Genomic DNA, 19,977 nt, shown 5'->3' with positions numbered 1-19,977 from the left:
CAGATGACTCTAGAAATGATGAATCTACTACAGAAGTGAGGCTGGCTGGTTCAAACTGTGGAGATGAGAGTAGATTTCCTGAAGAGCCCCTATCACTCCCTCTCAACATTTTCAAATTTACTGTGCCAGAATTTTTTTTCCACAAGACATCTTCACCTTAAGCAGTTACAGTAGCACATTTGCTCCGACCTTGCTGTTTTAAAATGCAGTATTGTATAGTGCAATATCCCACACTAGGGTTTAACAGGGTAAACTGTGCAAATACACAGTACAATATACATCATATACAGTTTTATATACAGTACCTATAGATATTTGTAAATAACTCTCTCACTTGCTTCTTATCTATATTATTTGTTTTAATTTCAAATTTTACATTAAATGTTGCTATTTGCTGTTTATCTATACACTGTTTGTCTGTAAGTACCAAACTAAAATACATTTCTTGTGCAAGTGTGCATAATTGGCAAATAAAGCTTATTTTGATTCTGGTTCTCTGATACTTATTGTAGCTGTTTATACTTTACAAGACGTAATGACACAACATCAAACTTAATGTGCATTTATTAAACAAATTATTTCTTATTACATAGCACTCTCAAATTACTTTAAAGACGAATTGCATTGTCAGCTCAGTTGTTGGCACTATATCTGAGCTGCTTTCTGGGGTGCGTTTAAACTTTCACTGCAGGGTCACACCCAGTGCTGCTGTCTATCTTCGTGAAAAAATCTGATTTATTTACAGGAACATTTTAAAGTTATGGTCCCATAAACTTGGCATTTTTGACAATACAGTTACAGACACTGCATTTTAACCATATTTGAGATGCAATATCTCAGTTGCCCTCTGGGGTGTGTTTAATATTTCAATGCAGCGTCACACTGAGTCCAAACGTCTATCACAGTGCCAAAGATCGGACTTATTTGCAGCAGCTTTTTGAAGTTGTGGTCACATAAACTTGGTAATTTTGACAGTGCAGTTGATGGACATTGCATTTTAAACCGTATTTGAGGTGCTGTGTCCCGGTTGCCCTCTGGGGTGCGTTTGATGTTTCAGTGCAGGGTCGCACTCGGTGCCCCTTTCTATCGCCATGCCAAACATCAGACTTATTTACAGCAGCACTTAAAAGATATGGTCCCATAATCTTGGCATTTTTCGCAATACAGTAACAGACACTGCACTTTAATCAAATTTATGGTGCTATATCTCAGTTGCCCTCTGGGGTGCATTTAATATTTCAATGCACAATCACACTCAGTGCTCCTGCCTATCACCATACCAAAAATCAGAATAATTTACAGCAGCATTTTTAAGTTATGGTCCCATAAACTTGCCATTTTTGACAAGACAGTTACAGACACTGCATTTTAACCAAATTAGAGGTGCAATATCTCAGTTGGCCTCTGGGGTGCGTTTAATATTTCAATGCAGCGTCACACTCAGTGCTCCTGCCTATCATCATACAAAAAATCAGACTCATTTACAGCAGCATTTTAAAGTTATGGTCCCATAAACTTGCCATTTTTGACTAGACAGTTAAAGTAATTACACTTTAACCAAATTTGAGGTGCTATATCTCAGTTGCCCTCTGGGGTGCGTTTAATATTTCAATGCACAGTCACACTCAGTGCTCCTGCCTATCACGATACCAATAATCAGAATAATTTACAGCAGCATTTTAAAGTTATGGTCCCATAAACTTGCCATTTTTGACAAGACAGTTTCAGACACTGCATTTTAACCAAATTAGAGGTGCAATATCTCAGTTGGCCTCTGGGGTGCGTTTAATATCTCAATGCAGGGTCACACTCAGTGCTCCTGCCTATCACCATAGCAAAAATCAGACTTATTTACAGCAGCATTTTAAAGTTATGGTCCCATAAACTTGGCATTTTTGACAATACAGTTACAGACAATGCATTTTAACCAAATTTGAGGTGCAATATCTCAGTTGGCCTCTGGGGTGCGTTTAATATCTCAATGCAGGGTCACACTCAGTGCTCCTGCCTATCACCATAGCAAAAATCCGACTTATTTACAGCAGCATTTTAAAGTTATGGTCCCATAAACTTGCCATTTTTGACAAGACAGTTACAGACACTGCATTTTAACCAAATTAGAGGTGCAATATCTCAGTTGGCCTCTGGGTTGCGTTTAATTATTCAATGCAGAGTCACACTCAGTGCTCCTGTCTATCACCATAGGAAAAATCAGAATAATTTACAGCAGCATTTTAAAGTTATGGTCCCATAAACTTGCCATTTTTGACTAGACAGTTAAAGTAATTACACTTTAACCAAATTTGAGGTGCTATATCTCAGTTGCCCTCTGGGGTGCGTTTAATATTTCAATGCAGGGTCACACTCAGTACTCCTGCCTATCACCATAGCAAAAATCCGACTTATTTACAGCAGCATTTTAAAGTTATGGTCCCATAAACTTGCAATTTTTGACAATACAGTTACAGACACTGCATTTTAACCAAATTTGAGGTGCTATATCTCAGTTGGCCTCTGGGGTGCGTTTGATATCTCAATGCAGTGTCACACTTAGTGCTCCTGCCTATCACCATACCAAAAATCCGACTTATTTACAGCAGCATTTTAAAGTTATGGTCCCATAAACTTGCAATTTTTTACAATACAGTTACAAACACTGCATTTTAACCATATTTGAGGTGCAATATCTCAGTTGGCCTCTGGGGTGCGTTTAATATCTCAATGCAGCTTCACACTCAGTGCTCCTGCCTATCACCATAGCAAAAATCAGAATAATTTACAGCAGCATTTTTAAGTAATGGTCCCATAAACTTGGAATTTTTGACAATACAGATACAGACACTGCATTTTAACCATATTTGAGGTGCAATATCTCAGTTGACCTCTGGGGTGCGTTTAATAACTCAATGCAGGGTCACACTCAGTGCTCCTGCCTATCAACATAGCAAAAATCAGAATAATTTACAGCAGCATTTTAAAGTTATGGTTCCATAAACTTGCCATTTTTGACTAGACAGTTAAAGTAATTACACTTTAACCAAATTTGAGGTGCTATATCTCAGTTGCCCTCTGGGGTGCGTTTAATATTTCAATGCACAGTCACACCCAGTGCTCCTGCCTATCACGATACCAATAATCAGAATAATTTACAGCAGCATTTTAAAGTTATGGTCCCATAAACTTGCCATTTTTGACAAGACAGTTTCAGACACTGCACTTCAACCAAACCAGAGGCGCAACATCTCAGCTGGCCTCCGGGGCGCGTTCAATAACCCAATGAAGGGTCATACTCAGTGCTCCTGCCTATCACCATAGCAAAAATCAGACTTATTTACAGCAGCATTTTAAAGTTATGGTCCCATAAACTTGGCATTTTTGACAATACAGTTACAGACAATGCATTTTAACCAAATTTGAGGTGCAATATCTCAGTTGGCCTCTGGGGTGCGTTTAATATCTCAATGCAGGGTCACACTCAGTGCTCCTGCCTATCACCATAGCAAAAATCCGACTTATTTACAGCAGCATTTTAAAGTTATGGTCCCATAAACTTGCCATTTTTGACAAGACAGTTACAGACACTGCATTTTAACCAAATTAGAGGTGCAATATCTCAGTTGGCCTCTGGGTTGCGTTTAATTATTCAATGCAGAGTCACACTCAGTGCTCCTGTCTATCACCATAGGAAAAATCAGAATAATTTACAGCAGCATTTTAAAGTTATGGTCCCATAAACTTGCCATTTTTGACTAGACAGTTAAAGTAATTACACTTTAACCAAATTTGAGGTGCTATATCTCAGTTGCCCTCTGGGGTGCGTTTAATATTTCAATGCACAGTCACACTCAGTGCTCCTGCCTATCACGATACCAATAATCAGAATAATTTACAGCAGCATTTTAAAGATATGGTCCCATAATCTTGGCATTTTTCGCAATACAGTAACAGACACTGCACTTTAATCAAATTTATGGTGCTATATCTCAGTTGCCCTCTGGGGTGCGTTTAATATTTCAATGCACAGTCACACTCAGTGCTCCTGCCTATCATCATACAAAAAATCAGACTTATTTACAGCAGCATTTCAAAGTTATGGTCCCATAAACTTGCCATTTTTGACTAGACCGTTAAAGTAATTACACTTTAACCAAACTTGAGGCGCCACATCTCAGCTGCCCTCCGGGGCGCGTTTAATATTTCAATGCACAGTCACACTCAGTGCTCCTGCCTATCACGATACCAATAATCAGAATAATTTACAGCAGCATTTTAAAGTTATGGTCCCATAAACTTGCCATTTTTGACAAGACAGTTTCAGACACTGCATTTTAACCAAATTAGAGGTGCAATATCTCAGTTGGCCTCTGGGGTGCGTTTAATATCTCAATGCAGGGTCACACTCAGTGCTCCTGCCTATCACCATAGCAAAAATCAGACTTATTTACAGCAGCATTTTAAAGTTATGGTCCCATAAACTTGGCATTTTTGACAATACAGTTACAGACAATGCATTTTAACCAAATTTGAGGTGCAATATCTCAGTTGGCCTCTGGGGTGCGTTTAATATCTCAATGCAGGGTCACACTCAGTGCTCCTGCCTATCACCATAGCAAAAATCCGACTTATTTACAGCAGCATTTTAAAGTTATGGTCCCATAAACTTGCCATTTTTGACAAGACAGTTACAGACACTGCATTTTAACCAAATTAGAGGTGCAATATCTCAGTTGGCCTCTGGGTTGCGTTTAATTATTCAATGCAGAGTCACACTCAGTGCTCCTGTCTATCACCATAGGAAAAATCAGAATAATTTACAGCAGCATTTTAAAGTTATGGTCCCATAAACTTGCCATTTTTGACTAGACCGTTAAAGTAATTACACTTTAACCAAACTTGAGGCGCCACATCTCAGCTGCCCTCCGGGGCGCGTTCAACACTTCAACGCAGGGCCACACTCAGTGCTCCTGCCCATCACCATAGCAAAAATCAGACTTATTTACAGCAGCATTTTAAAGTTATGGTCCCATAAACTTGGCATTTTTGACAATACAGTTACAGACACTGCATTTTAACCAAATTTGAGGTGCTATATCTCAGTTGGCCTCTGGGGTGCGTTTGATATCTCAATGCAGTGTCACACTTAGTGCTCCTGCCTATCACCATACCAAAAATCCGACTTATTTACAGCAGCATTTTAAAGTTATGGTCCCATAAACTTGCAATTTTTTACAATACAGTTACAAACACTGCATTTTAACCATATTTGAGGTGCAATATCTCAGTTGGCCTCTGGGGTGCGTTTAATATCTCAATGCAGCGCCACACCCAGCGCTCCTGCCCATCACCATAGCAAAAATCAGAATAATTTACAGCAGCATTTTTAAGTAATGGTCCCATAAACTTGGAATTTTTGACAATACAGATACAGACACTGCATTTTAACCATATTTGAGGTGCAATATCTCAGTTGACCTCTGGGGTGCGTTTAATAACTCAATGCAGGGTCACACTCAGTGCTCCTGCCTATCAACATAGCAAAAATCAGAATAATTTACAGCAGCATTTTAAAGTTATGGTTCCATAAACTTGCCATTTTTGACTAGACAGTTAAAGTAATTACACTTTAACCAAATTTGAGGTGCTATATCTCAGTTGCCCTCTGGGGTGCGTTTAATATTTCAATGCAGGGTCACACTCAGTACTCCTGCCTATCACCATAGTAAAAATCAGACTTATTTACAGCAGCATTTTAAAGTTATGGTCCCATAAACTTGGAATTTTTGACAATACAGTTACAGACACTGCATTTTAACCAAATTTGAGGTGCTATATCTCAGTTGGCCTCTGGGGTGCGTTTAATATCTCAATGCAGTGTCACACTCAGTGCTCCTGTCTATCACCATAGCAAGAATCAGACCTATTTACAGCAGCATTTTAAAGTTATGGTCCCATAAACTTGCCATTTTTGACAAGACAGTTACAGACACTGCATTTTAACCAAATTAGAGGTGCAATATCTCAGTTGGCCTCTGGGGTGCGTTTAATATTTCAATGCAGCGTCACACTCAGTGCTCCTTCCTATCACCATAGTAAAAATCAGACTTATTTACAGCAGCATTTTAAAGTTATGGTCCCATAAACTTGGAATTTTTGACAATACAGTTACAGACACTGCATTTTAACCAAATTTGAGGTGCTATATCTCAGTTGGCCTCCGGGGCGCGTTCAACACCTCAATGCAGTGTCACACTCAGTGCTCCTGTCTATCATTATAGCAAGAATCAGACCTATTTACAGCAGCATTTTAAAGTTATGGTCCCATAAACTTGCCATTTTTGACAAGACAGTTACAGACACTGCATTTTAACCAAATTAGAGGTGCAATATCTCAGTTGGCCTCTGGGGTGCGTTTAATATCTCAATGCAGCTTCACACTCAGTGCTCCTGCCTATCACCATACCAAGAATCAGAATAATTTACAGCAGCATTTTTAAGTAATGGTCCCATAAACTTGGAATTTTTGACAATACAGATACAGACACTGCATTTTAACCATATTTGAGGTGCAATATCTCAGTTGACCTCTGGGGTGCGTTTAATAACTCAATGCAGGGTCACACTCAGTGCTCCTGCCTATCAACATAGCAAAAATCAGAATAATTTACAGCAGCATTTTAAAGTTATGGTTCCATAAACTTGCCATTTTTGACTAGACAGTTAAAGTAATTACACTTTAACCAAATTTGAGGTGCTATATCTCAGTTGCCCTCTGGGGTGCGTTTAATATTTCAATGCAGGGTCACACTCAGTACTCCTGCCTATCACCATAGTAAAAATCAGACTTATTTACAGCAGCATTTTAAAGTTATGGTCCCATAAACTTGGAATTTTTGACAATACAGTTACAGACACTGCATTTTAACCAAATTTGAGGTGCTATATCTCAGTTGGCCTCTGGGGTGCGTTTAATATCTCAATGCAGTGTCACACTCAGTGCTCCTGTCTATCACCATAGCAAGAATCAGACCTATTTACAGCAGCATTTTAAAGTTATGGTCCCATAAACTTGCCATTTTTGACAAGACAGTTACAGACACTGCATTTTAACCAAATTTGAGGTGCTATATCTCAGTTGGCCTCTGGGGTGCGTTTAATATCTCAATGCAGTGTCACACTCAGTGCTCCTGCCTATCACCATACCAAGAATCAGAATAATTTACAGCAGCATTTTAAAGTTATGGTCCCATAAACTTGCCATTTTTGACAAGACAGTTACAGACACTGCATTTTAACCAAATTAGAGGTGCAATATCTCAGTTGGCCTCTGGGGTGCGTTTAATATTTCAATGCAGCGTCACACTCAGTGCTCCTGCCTATCATCATACAAAAAATCAGACTCATTTACAGCAGCATTTTAAAGTTATGGTCCCATAAACTTGCCATTTTTGACAATACAGTTACAGACAATGCATTTTAACCAAATTTGAGGTGCAATATCTCAGTTGGCCTCTGGGGTGCGTTTAATATCTCAATGCAGGGTCACACTCAGTGCTCCTGCCTATCACCATAGCAAAAATCCGACTTATTTACAGCAGCATTTTAAAGTTATGGTCCCATAAACTTGCCATTTTTGACAAGACAGTTACAGACACTGCATTTTAACCAAATTAGAGGTGCAATATCTCAGTTGGTCTCTGGGTTGCGTTTAATTATTCAATGCAGAGTCACACTCAGTGCTCCTGTCTATCACCATAGGAAAAATCAGAATAATTTACAGCAGCATTTTAAAGTTATGGTCCCATAAACTTGCCATTTTTGACTAGACAGTTAAAGTAATTACACTTTAACCAAATTTGAGGTGCTATATCTCAGTTGCCCTCTGAGGTGCGTTTAATATTTCAATGCAGGGTCACACTCAGTACTCCTGCCTATCACCATAGCAAAAATCAGACTTATTTACAGCAGCATTTTAAAGTTATGGTCCCATAAACTTGGCATTTTTGACAATACAGTTACAGACACTGCATTTTAACCAAATTTGAGGTGCTATATCTCAGTTGGCCTCTGGGGTGCGTTTGATATCTCAATGCAGTGTCACACTTAGTGCTCCTGCCTATCACCATACCAAAAATCAGACTTATTTACAGCAGCATTTTAAAGTTATGGTCCCATAAACTTGCAATTTTTTACAATACAGTTACAAACACTGCATTTTAACCATATTTGAGGTGCAATATCTCAGTTGGCCTCTGGGGTGCGTTTAATATCTCAATGCAGCTTCACACTCAGTGCTCCTGCCTATCACCATAGCAAAAATCAGAATAATTTACAGCAGCATTTTTAAGTAATGGTCCCATAAACTTGGAATTTTTGACAATACAGATACAGACACTGCATTTTAACCATATTTGAGGTGCAATATCTCAGTTGACCTCTGGGGTGCGTTTAATAACTCAATGCAGGGTCACACTCAGTGCTCCTGCCTATCAACATAGCAAAAATCAGAATAATTTACAGCAGCATTTTAAAGTTATGGTTCCATAAACTTGCCATTTTTGACTAGACAGTTAAAGTAATTACACTTTAACCAAATTTGAGGTGCTATATCTCAGTTGCCCTCTGGGGTGCGTTTAATATTTCAATGCAGGGTCACACTCAGTACTCCTGCCTATCACCATAGTAAAAATCAGACTTATTTACAGCAGTATTTTAAAGTTATGGTCCCATAAACTTGGAATTTTTGACAATACAGTTACAGACACTGCATTTTAACCAAATTTGAGGTGCTATATCTCAGTTGGCCTCTGGGGTGCGTTTAATATCTCAATGCAGTGTCACACTCAGTGCTCCTGTCTATCACCATAGCAAGAATCAGACCTATTTACAGCAGCATTTTAAAGTTATGGTTCCATAAACTTGCCATTTTTGACAAGACAGTTACAGACACTGCATTTTAACCAAATTAGAGGTGCAATATCTCAGTTGGCCTCTGGGGTGCGTTTAATATCTCAATGCAGCTTCACACTCAGTGCTCCTGCCTATCACCATACCAAGAATCAGAATAATTTACAGCAGCATTTTAAAGTTATGGTCCCATAAACTTGCCATTTTTGACAAGACAGTTACAGACACTGCATTTTAACCAAATTAGAGGTGCAATATCTCAGTTGGCCTCTGGGGTGCGTTTAATATTTCAATGCAGCGTCACACTCAGTGCTCCTTCCTATCACCATACAAAAAATCAGACTCATTTACAGCAGCATTTTAAAGTTATGGTCCCATAAACTTGCCATTTTTGACTAGACAGTTAAAGTAATTACACTTTAACCAAATTTGAGGTGCTGTATCTCAGTTGCCCTCTGGGGTGCGTTTAATATTTCAATGCACAGTCACACTCAGTGCTCCTGCCTATCACCATAGCAAAAATCAGAATAATTTACAGCAGCATTTTAAAGTAATGGTCCCATAAACTTGGCATTTTTGACAATACAGTTACAGACACTGCATTTTAACCAAATTTGAGGTGCTATATCTCAGTTGGCCTCTGGGGTGCGTTTAATAACTCAATGAAGGGTCACACTCAGTGCTCCTGCCTATCAACATAGCAAGAATCAGACTTATTTACAGCAGCATTTTAAAGTTATGGTCCCATAAACTTGGCATTTTTGACAATACAGTTACAGACACTGCATTTTAACCAAATTTGAGGTGCTATATCTCAGTTGGCCTCTGGGGTGCGTTTAATATTTCAATGCAGCGTCACACTCAGTGCTCCTGCCTATCACCATACAAAAAATCAGACTCATTTACAGCAGCATTTTAAAGTTATGGTCCCATAAACTTGCCATTTTTGACTAGACAGTTAAAGTAATTACACTTTAACCAAATTTGAGGTGCTATATCTCAGTTGCCCTCTGGGGTGCGTTTAATATTTCAATGCACAGTCACACTCAGTGCTCCTGCCTATCACGATACCAATAATCAGAATAATTTACAGCAGCATTTTAAAGTTATGGTCCCATAAACTTGCCATTTTTGACAAGACAGTTTCAGCCACTGCATTTTAACCAAATTAGAGGTGCAATATCTCAGTTGGCCTCTGGGGTGCGTTTAATATCTCAATGCAGCGTCACACTCAGTGCTCCTGCCTACCACCATAGCAAAAATCAGACTTATTTACAGCAGCATTTTAAAGTTATGGTCCCATAAACTTGCCATTTTTGACAAGACAGTTACAGACACTGCATTTTAACCAAATTAGAGGTGCAATATCTCAGTTGGTCTCTGGGGTGCGTTTAATATCTCAATGCAGCGTCGCACTCAGTGCTCCTGCCTATCACCATAGCAAAAATCCGACTTATTTACAGCAGCATTTTAAAGTAATGGTCCCATAAACTTGGCATTTTTGACAATACAGATACAGACACTGCATTTTAACCATATTTGAGGTGCAATATCTCAGTTGGCCTCTGGGGTGCGTTTAATATCTCAATGCAGCGTCACACTCAGTGCTCCTGCCTACCACCATAGCAAAAATCAGACTTATTTACAGCAGCATTTTAAAGTTATGGTCCCATAAACTTGCCATTTTTGACAAGACAGTTACAGACACTGCATTTTAACCAAATTAGAGGTGCAATATCTCAGTTGGTCTCTGGGGTGCGTTTAATATCTCAATGCAGCGTCACACTCAGTGCTCCTGCCTATCACTACAGCAAAAATCAGAATAATTTACAGCAGCATTTTAAAGTAATGGTCCCATAAACTTGGCATTTTTGACAATACAGATACAGACACTGCATTTTAACCATATTTGAGGTGCAATATCTCAGTTGGCCTCTGGGGTGCGTTTAATAACTCAATGCAGGGTCACACTCAGTGCTCCTGCCTATCAACATAGCAAGAATCAGACTTATTTACAGCAGCATTTTAAAGTTATGGTCCCATAAACTTGGCATTTTTGACAATACAGTTACAGACACTGCATTTTAACCAAATTTGAGGTGCTATATCTCAGTTGGCCTTGGGGTGCGTTTAATATCTCAATGCAGTGTCACACTCAGTGCTCCTGCCTATCACCATACCAAAAATCAGACTTATTTACAGCAGCATTTTAAAGTTATGATCCCATAAACTTGCCATTTTTTACAATACAGTTACAAACACTGCATTTTAACCAAATTTGAGGTACAATATCTCAGTTGGCCTCTGGGGTGCGTTTAATATCTCAATGCAGCGTCACACTCAGTGCTCCTGCCTATCACCATAGCGAAAATCAGAATAATTTACAGCAGCATTTTAAAGTAATGGTCCCATAAACTTGGCATTTTTGACAATACAGATACAGACACTGCATTTTAACCATATTTGAGGTGCAATATCTCAGTTGGCCTCTGGGGTGCGTTTAATATCTCAATGCAGGGTCACACTCAGTGCTCCTGCCTATCAACATAGCAAGAATCAGACTTATTTACAGCAGCATTTTAAAGTTATGGTCCCATAAACTTGCCATTTTTGACAAGACAGTTACAGACACTGCATTTTAACCAAATTCGAGGTGCAATATCTCAGTTGGCCTCTGGGGTGCGTTTAATATTTCAATGCAGGGTCACACTCAGTGCTCCTGCCTATCATCATACAAAAAATCAGACTTATTTACAGCAGCATTTTAAAGTTATGGTCCCATAAACTTGCCATTTTTGACTAGACAGTTAAAGTAATTACACTTTAACCATATTTGAGGTGCAATATCTCAGTTGGCCTCTGGGGTGCGTTTAATATCTCAATGCAGGGTCACACTCAGTGCTCCTGCCTATCAACATAGCAAGAATCAGACTTATTTACAGCAGCATTTTAAAGTTATGGTCCCATAAACTTGCCATTTTTGACAAGACAGTTACAGACACTGCATTTTAACCAAATTCGAGGTGCAATATCTCAGTTGGCCTCTGGGGTGCGTTTAATATTTCAATGCAGGGTCACACTCAGTGCTCCTGTCTATCACCATAGCAAAGATCAGAATAATTTACAGCAGGATTTTAAAGTTATGGTCCCATAAACTTGCCATTTTTGACAAGACAGTTACAGACACTGCATTTTAACCAAATTAGAGGTGCAATATCTCAGTTAGCCTCTAGGGTGCGTTCAATATTTCAATGCAAAGTCACACGCAGTGCTCCTGTCTATCACCATAGCAAAAATCAGACTTATTTACAGCAGCATTTTAAAGTTATGGTCCCATAAACTTGCCATTTTTGACTAGACAGTTAAAGTAATTACACTTTAACCAAATTTGAGGTGCTATATCTCAATTGCCCTCTGGGGTGCGTTTAATATTTCAATGCAAGGTCACACTCAGTACTCCTGCCAATCAGCATACCAAAAATCAGAATAATTTACAGCAGCATTTTAAAGTTATGGTCCCATAATCTTGGCATTTTTGACAATACAGTTACAGACACTGCATTTTAACCAAATTTGAGGTGCTATATCTCAGTTGGCCTCTGGGGTGCGTTTAATATCTCAATGCAGTTTCACACTCAGTGCTCCTGCCTATCACCATACCAAAAATCAGACTTATTTACAGCAGCATTTTAAAGTTATGGTCCCATAAACTTGGCATTTTTGACAATACAGATACAGACACTGCATTTTAACCATATTTGAGGTCCAATATCTTAGTTGGCCTCGGGGGTGCGTTTAATAACTCAATGCAGGGTCACACTCAGTGCTCCTGTCTATCACCATGCCAAACATCAGACTTATTTACAGCAGCATTTTAAAGTTATGGTCACATAAACTTGGCATTTTTTGACAATACATTTACAGGCATTGCATTTTAACCAAATTTGAGGTGCTATATCTCAGTTGTCCTCTGGGGTGCGTTTAATATTTCAATGCAAGTTTATGGGACCATAACTTTCAAATGCTGATGTAAATTATTCTGATTTTTGGTATATTGATAGACAGGAGCACTGAGTGTGACGCTGCATTGAAATATTAAACGCACCCCAGAGGCCAACTGAGATATTTCACCGCAAATATGGTTAAAATGCAATGTCTGTAACTGTATTGTCAAAAATGGCAAGTTTATGGGACCATAACTTTAAAATGCTGCAGTAAATAGGTCGGATTTTTGGCGTGGTGATAGACGGGGGGACTTAGTGTGACGCTGCATTGAAATATTAAACGCACCCCAGAGGGCAACTGAGATTTAGCACCTCAAATATGGTTAAAATGCAATGTCTATTAACTGTATTGTCAAAATTGCCAAGTTTATGGGACCATAACTTTAAAATGCTGCTGTAAATAAGTCTGATGTTTGGCATGGTGATAGACAGGAGCACTGACTGTGACCCTGCATTGAAATATTAAACGCACCCCAGAGGACAACTGAGATATAGCACCTCAAATATGGTTAAAATGCAATGTCTATTAACTGTATTGTCAAAAATGCCAAGTTTATGGGACCATAACTTTAAAATGCTGCTGTAAATAAGTCTGATGTTTGGCATGGTGATAGACAGGAGCACTGACTGTGACCCTGCATTGAAATATTAAACGCACCCCAGAGGACAACTGAGATATAGCACCTCAAATATGGTTAAAATGCAATGTCTATTAACTGTATTGTCAAAAATACCAAGTTTATGGGACCATAACTTTAAATTGCTGCTGTAAATAAGTCTGATGTTTGGCATGGTGATAGACAGGAGCACTGACTGTGAGGCTGCATTGAAATAATAAACGCACCCAGAGGGCAACTGAGATATAGCACCTCAAATATGGTTAAAATGCAATGTCAATTAACTGTATTGTCAAAAATGCCAAGTTTATGGGACCATAACTTTAAAATGCTGCTGTAAATAAGTGTGATTTTTGGTATGGTGATAGACAGGAGCACTGACTGTGAGCCTGCATTGAAATATTAAACGCACCCCAGAGGTCAACTGAGATATAGCAGCTCAAAAATGGTAAATATGCAATGTCTATTAACTGTATTGTCAAAATTGCCAAGTTTTTGTGACCATAACTTTAAAATGCTGCTGTAAATAAGTCTGATGTTTGGCATGGTGATAGACAGAAGCACTGACTGTGACCCTGCATTGAAATATTAAACGCACCCCAGAGGACAACTGAGATATAGCACCACAAATATGGTTAAAATGCACTGTCTGTAACTGTATTGTCAAAAAATGGCAAGTTTATGTGACCACAACTTTAAAATGCTGCAGTAAATAGGGCTGATTTTTGGCATGGTGATAGACGGCGCGACTTAGTGTGAGGCTGCATTGAAATATTAAACGCACCCCAGAGGGCAACTGAGATATAGCAGCTCAAAAATGGTAAATATGCAATGTCTATTAACTGTATTGTCAAAAATGGCAAATTTATGGGACCATACCTTTAAAATGCTGCTGTAAATAAGTGTGATTTTTGGTATGGTGATAGACAGGAGCACTGACTGTGAGCCTGCATTGAAATATTAAACGCACCCCAGAGGACAACCGAGACACAGCACCTAAAACATGGCTAAAACGCACCGCCTGTAACTGTACTGTCAAAAAATGGCAAGTTTATGTGACCACAACTTTAAAATGCTGCAGTAAATATGGCTGATTTTTGGCATGGTGATAGACGGCGCGACTTAGTGTGAGGCTGCATTGAAATATTAAACGCACCCCAGAGGGCAACTGAGATATAGCAGCTCAAAAATGGTAAATATGCAATGTCTATTAACTGTATTGTTAAAATTGCCAAGTTTATGTGACCATAACTTTAAAATGCTGCTGTAAATAAGTCTGATGTTTGGCATGGTGATAGACAGGAGCACTGACTGTGACCCTGCATTGAAATATTAAACGCACCCCAGAGGACAACTGAGATATAGCACCACAAATATGGTTAAAATGCACTGTCTGTAACTGTATTGTCAAAAAATGGCAAGTTTATGTGACCATAACTTGAAAATGCTGCTGTAAATAAGTCTGATGTTTGGCATGGTGATAGACAGGAGCACTGACTGTGAGGCAGCATTGAAATATTAAACGCACCCCAGAGGGCAACTGAGACATAGCAGCTCAAAAATGGTAAATGTGCAATGTCAATTAACTGTATTGTCAAAATGGCAAGTTTATGTGACCATAACTTTAAAATACTGCAGTAAATAGGTCTGATTTTTGGCGTGGTGATAGACGGGGAGACTTAGTGTGATGCTGCATTGAAATATTAAACGCACCCCAGAGGGCAACTGAGATATAGCACCTCAAATATGGTTAAAATGCAATGTCAATTAACTGTATTGTCAAAAATGCCAAGTTTATGGGACCATAACTTTAAAATGCTGCTGTAAATAAGTGTGATTTTTGGTATGGTGATAGACAGGAGCACTGACTGTGGGCCAATCCCATTTCTCTGTCTTACCCCTTCCCCTTACCCCTACCCCTTAGTTTTGCACGTTCACGTGAGAGTAAGGGCTATCCCAATTCTCGTTTTGATCAAGGGGTAGGGCTAAGGGCAAGTGGTAGATACCCCTTAAAACCAAGAATTTCCGCGAGCTTACTTGAAACCAAGGGGTACCCAGAATACACTGCGCAACCGGCAAAAATGGCGGCCAGAGCGTCCCATAAATGTAAGTATTTTCGGCTTAATAATTAATTTAAAAATTAGTAACGTCTTGTTTTGTGCTCTACACAGTCCTGTTCATATATATTTGAATTATGTTCTTAATTTAAATGTTTTAAAATTTCGCTAGTTTGCTACGCTAACGTTACGTTGCTGATTTGCACAACATTCCCGTATTTGCTGATTTGCACAACATTCCCGTATTTCTCTAACTAGCCATGAATGGACTGCATGCTTGTCTACAGTTTTAACTAAATTTCATTAACGTTAGCAGCGAATTTCGTTTGATATCAGTGCATAACACTACTTGCTTGGGAGACATCGGTACGTGCTTTTAAGTATACCGTCCTGTATCACACAGGGACGCCAGAAGAAACTCGGCGGCTGATTCGCTTTCGCTTACACTTGCACTCGGCATCTTGGAAGTTTGTGATCAACATTTGTCGCGTCTGGTGATGTTGCAGCCAGCAAACGACGATGTATGATGACGTAACCGTAACCAAGCGGTGTCTCATTTCATAGGGGTATGTTTTCACCCCTAGCGCTTAACACTTGGTTTTGAGGGACAAGGGCTAGGGGTAAGACGAAGTGGTAGGGGAAGGGGTAAGACAGAGAAATGGGATTGGCCCTGTGACACTGCATTGAAATATTAAACGCACCCCAGAGGACAACTGAGATATAGCACCACAAATATGGTTAAAATGCACTGTCTGTAACTGTATTGTCAAAAAATGGCAAGTTTATGTGACCATAACTTTAAAATGCTGCAGTAAATAGGGCTGATTTTTGGCATGGTGATGGACGGCGCGACTTAGAGTGAGGCTGCATTGAAATATTAAACGCACCCCAGAGGGCAACTGAGATATAGCAGCTCAAAAATGGTAAATATGCAATGTCTATTAACTGTATTGTCAAAAATGGCAAGTTTATGGGACCATAACTTTAAAATGCTGCTGTAAATAAGTGTGATTATTGGTATGGTGATAGACAGGAGCACTGACTGTGACACTGCATTGAAATATTAAACGCACCCCAGAGGACCACTGAGATATAGCACCACAAATATGGTTAAAATGCACTGTCTGTAACTGTATTGTCAAAAAATGGCAAGTTTATGTGACCACAACTTTAAAATGCTGCAGTAAATAGGGCTGATTTTTGGCATGGTGATAGACGGCGCGACTTAGTGTGAGGCTGCATTGAAATATTAAACGCACCCCAGAGGGCAACTGAGATATAGCAGCTCAAAAATGGTAAATATGCAATGTCTATTAACTGTATTGTCAAAAATGGCAAGTTTATGGGACCATACCTTTAAAATGCTGCTGTAAATAAGTGTGATTTTTGGTATGGTGATAGACAGGAGCACTGACTGTGAGCCTGCATTGAAATATTAAACGCACCCCAGAGGGCAACTGAGATATAGCAGCTCAAAAATGGTAAATATGCAATGTCTATTAACTTTATTGTCAAAATTGCCAAGTTTATGTGACCATAACTTTAATTGCTGCTGTAAATAAGTCTGATGTTTGGCATGGTGATAGACAGGAGCACTGACTGTGACCCTGCATTGAAATATTAAACGCACCCCAGAGGACAACTGAGATATAGCACCACAAATATGGTTAAAATGCACTGTCTGTAACTGTATTGTCAAAAAATGGCAAGTTTATGTGACCATAACTTTAAAATGCTGCAGCAAATAGGGCTGATTTTTGGCATGGTGATAGACAGGAGCACTGACTGTGAGGCTGCATTGAAATATTAAACGCACCCCAGAGGGCAACTGAGACATAGCAGCTCAAAAATGGTAAATGTGCAATGTCTATTAACTGTATTGTCAAAATGGCAAGTTTATGTGACCATAACTTTAAAATACTGCAGTAAATAAGTCTGATGTTTGGCATGGTGATAGACAGAAGCACTGACTGTGACCCTGCATTGAAATATTAAACGCACCCCAGAGGACAACTGAGATATAGCACCACAAATATGGTTAAAATGCACTGTCTGTAACTGTATTGTCAAAAAATGGCAAGTTTATGTGACCATAACTTTAAAATGCTGCATTGAAATATTAAACGCACCCCAGAGGGCAACTGAGATATAGCACCTCAAATATGGTTAAAATGCAATGTCTATTAACTGTATTGTCAAAAATGCCAAGTTCATGGGACCATAACTTTAAAATGCTGCTGTAAATAAGTCTGAACTTTGGTATGGTGATAGACAGGAGCATTGAGTGTGACCCTGCAGTGAAATCTTAAACGCATCCCAGAGGACAACTGAGATATAGCACCTCAAATATGGTTAAAATGCAATGTCTGTAACTGTATTGTCAAAAATGTCAAGTTTATGGGACCATAACTTTAAAATGCTGCTGTAAATAAGTGTGGTCTTTGGTATGGTGATTGACAGGAGCACTGAGTGTGACCCTGCATTGAAATATTAAATGCACCCCAGAGGGCAACTGGGATATAGCACCTCAATTTTGGTTAAAATGCAGTGTTTGTAACTATTGTCAAAAATTCTAAGTTTATAGGACCATAACATTAAAATGCTGCTGTAAATAAGTCTGATGTTTGGCATGGTGATAGACAGGGGCACTGACTGTGACCCTTTAGTGTAATATTATACGCACCCAAGAGGACAACTGAGATATAGCACCTCAAATATGGTTAAAATGCAATGTCCGTACTTGTATTGTCAAAAATGGCAAGTTTTTGGGACCATAACATTTTAAGATTTGTTCCTGAGGATAGACAAGAGCATTAAATGTGTCCCTTCAGTGAAAGTTTAAACGCACCGCAAAAATCAGCTCAGATATAGTGCCTAGAACTGAGCTGACTATGCACTGAGTCTTTAAAATAAATCCAGAGTGCTATGTAATAAGCAATAATTTGTATAACGAATGGACATTAAAAATTGAGTTTTTGTTGTGTCATAACGTCTTGTAAAGTATAAACAGCTACAATAAGTATCAGAACCAGAATCATAATCAAAATTAGCTTTGTTGGCCAGTTGTGCACACATGCACAGGAAATTCATTTTGGTTTCGTGCTTGCAGACATGCAGTGGACTTAAACGGCAAAAGAGCAGAATTTCATGTAAAGTTGAAAATTAAAACAAATAATATAGATAAGAAGCAAGTGAGAGAGTTATTTACAGATATCTAACATACAGATATCTATTTACAGAAGTACTGTCTATAAAACTGCATATAATGTACATTATACAATGTATTTGCAGAGTTACCCTGTTAAACCCTATGGGATATTGTAATATTCAATACTTTAAAACAGCAAGGTCGGAGCAAATGTGCTACTGTAACTGCTTAAGGTGAAGATGTCTTGTGGAAAAAAAATTCTGGCACAGTAAATTTGAAAATGTTGAGAGGGAGTGATAGGGGCTCTTCAAGAAATCTACTCTCGTCTCCACAGTTTGAAGCGGCCGGCCTCACTTCTGTGGTGGATTCATCATTTCTGGAGTCATCTGCAGACATCAAAACACACACACACACACACACACACACACACACACACACACACGCACACACACACACGCAAAGAGCACACGCTCACCCGTGCCACGCACACATACACACACACTCGCGCGCGCGCACGCACACACACACACACACACACACACACACACACACACAAAGCAAGCACACACTCACCCGTGCGCCCGCACACATACACACACACTCGCGCGCGCGCGCACACACACACACACTCGCGCGCGCGCGCGCACACACACACACACGCAAGCACACACACGTGCGCCCGCACACATACACGCACACTCGCGCGCGCACACACACACACACACACACACTCACTCACTCACAAGCACGCGCACACACACACACACACACACACACAAGCACGCCCCGCGCGCGCTCACACTCACACACACACACACACACACATACACGCAAACATCACAAAGACATACATATTGGGATCATTCATTAATGCAATACAAAGATGACACGTTTAACAATTTAATTTTACATTAACATATTTAGTGTATCTTTACATTCTGACACTATATTTTCTTTCATAACTCTGTTATTCTGTTTATTTTCAAATGTATATTACTCTCACAGCAACAAAACAAATATGATCACTCAAAACAGCATGAATGTGCTACAGTCCCTAAGCTGTGCGTGAAAAAGAAACTGCTAACGCGGTAGCGTCGCGTCTTTTAAGGTTGAACGAAAAGCGTCAATAAGAAGCTACGAATAAGAAGCTAGATACAGCCTCGTCAATTTCCTTGTGGGGAATTGCGATTTCCCGCACAGTAAAGCAAAAAATTGTAGCGTTGGTCCCACTGTGACGTTTAGTAGCT

The 19,977-nt window shown here is 39.3% G+C and overlaps 1 protein-coding gene across 2 annotated transcripts in view; it reads left to right on the top strand.

Annotated features, from left to right (window-relative positions):
- The window catches only part of pik3c2b (phosphatidylinositol-4-phosphate 3-kinase, catalytic subunit type 2 beta), a 64,176-nt gene that overhangs the window by 1,623 nt on the left and 42,576 nt on the right, over nucleotides 1–19,977 (top strand). The window lies entirely within an intron of this gene.

This window comes from Misgurnus anguillicaudatus, chromosome 14, assembly GCF_027580225.2.
Source record: "Misgurnus anguillicaudatus chromosome 14, ASM2758022v2, whole genome shotgun sequence".
Classification (NCBI taxonomy): domain Eukaryota; kingdom Metazoa; phylum Chordata; class Actinopteri; order Cypriniformes; family Cobitidae; genus Misgurnus; species Misgurnus anguillicaudatus.
This window is presented reverse-complemented; position numbering and strand designations above follow the sequence as displayed.